Source organism: Berghia stephanieae, chromosome 8 (assembly GCF_034508935.2).
Source record: "Berghia stephanieae isolate SIO BIC M18660-M18661 chromosome 8, UCSD_Bste_1.3, whole genome shotgun sequence".
NCBI classification, from domain to species: Eukaryota; Metazoa; Mollusca; class Gastropoda; order Nudibranchia; family Aeolidiidae; genus Berghia; species Berghia stephanieae.
The window spans coordinates 14,805,595-14,807,491 of record NC_088367.1 but is presented as its reverse complement, the minus strand read 5'-3'; the positions used below and the strand labels follow the sequence as shown (position 1 = coordinate 14,807,491).

The 1,897-nt window shown below is 39.6% G+C and overlaps 1 pseudogene; it reads left to right on the top strand.

The window, feature by feature from the left end:
- The first annotated feature begins 1,540 nt into the window (after nucleotides 1–1,540).
- On the top strand, nucleotides 1,541–1,658 carry LOC144979089 (5S ribosomal RNA; annotated as a pseudogene).
- Nucleotides 1,659–1,897: the final 239 nt, after the last annotated feature.

Sequence of the window (1,897 nt, the reverse complement as noted above, 5' to 3'; positions counted from 1 at the left end):
ATTCTCTCACCGTACTCAAGCGTAAAATGAGTGCCTTGTTGTCTCGGTCAGAAATTTTTTTTTTGTAATATCGCCTAGCATCCTTCATGTCAATTGTTGCTGTTAGCTAGGGATCCTTTGAGCACGTGTAGTTGATATTGCGCTATATAAAAGCTCGAGTTTTGTTTAAATTTTTAGAGAGTGGAATGAGATTCATTCAATTCATCAATAATTATATAAACAGCATTCAACATCTTTCAACGTCAACAGCAAACAACAACAAGAACACCAGCACATTTATTCATAAAAACAAACACAAAAACACACTCAGACACCAGGGCACACTCACTCACACAGAATCGCAGACACACACACACACACACACACACTCACTCATACACACACAGAAAGACACACATAAACACAAACACACACTAATCCGAGAAAACTTCTAATTGTATTTGTAAAGATAAATTACATAAATCGTATTCAGAGTGACGTGGTACACATCCAGGAGATTAATCTAAATTACGACATCCTAAGATCTATTCCTCCGCAGGAAATAAAAAGGACTTGAGTTGAATGTTGTATAAAATGTATGATGTCAACTTTGAGATTACTAGCGTAATTATTGTTGATTCAACGTAGGTGGATGATTTCTGGCTTACTCTGGAAAAGCCCTTATTTGAAAATTTGGCCAGAAAACTCGTCCTTCAAATATCGGTCGATTTAAACGACACTCATCTTGGCAAAAGCTCTCAAACCTGGGACTTCGCGAAGTCCCAGGTTTGAGAGTTTTTGCCAAGATGAGGGTCATTTAAATCGATCGATATTTGAAGGACGAGTTTTCTGGCCAAATTTTTAAATATGGGTATTTTCAGAGTACAGCTGATTTATCTAGATTTATCTAGATGGCTTTTTCATTTCCTTATTCCTGTCGACAATTGACAAAACATCTTTATACATCTGGTGCAGAAAAACAAATCACCTCTTACTCATATAGGTGGTGTCAATCGATTAAAATGAGCCAGAATCTTGTCACAAATTCTCGAGCCTTCAAAAGCTTCAGGATTAAGATACCCCCCCCCCCCCCCCCCCCCCCCCCCCCCCCCCCCCCTCCCCCCCCCCCCCCAGTTGATTTTAATCAACTGCTGAATGATGTAGAAGTTTTCAGGTCAAAATGTAAAAAAAAAAATGACATTGAGGCAGTTTACAGTTTACAGCAGTCTGTAATTGTTCACGTAATTATGATAGGAAATAATTAATTCAAGGTTAGAATGCTGACAACCATATAGATAGTATGCGCTTGGCCAAGGAGTTCACAACCAACACACAAACTCTGTGTAACCATGAACTTTTATAGTCTGGTTAATACAGTTTAGTGAGAACAACTCACAAACGCGGATGGCAAAAACAATAACAAAGACCTGAGTGACGTCATCTGTATACTATCTATAGAGTATTCGATTTACGAAACGTGCTGATATTATTGCCGTGAAAGATATCATCATCATCATTGCCTTTCTCACCCTGGGTCAGGGTATAGGCCACAGACAAACAGTCTTAAGACCATACTACGTTGAAAATACCGGTTCTCGTCCGATCACCGAAGTCAAGCAACGTCAGGCGTGGTTAGTACTTAGATGGGTGACCGTTTCGGACCCCACGTGTTGTAGACATAAAAGAAAGATATGGAAGTGTCAAATGGTTGAGGCGTTCATGGAACTTGAAAAGGTCACAGTCACACACACAAACACACACACATACATACACACACACACACACTACACTAATACACCCACATACACACAAACAAACAAGAACACGTACATTATATATTTATATTATAGATAGGTAGGTAAGTGTGGTTATGTGGTCTAGTGGTAGACCACTCTCCTACGGATCGGAAGGCACAGGG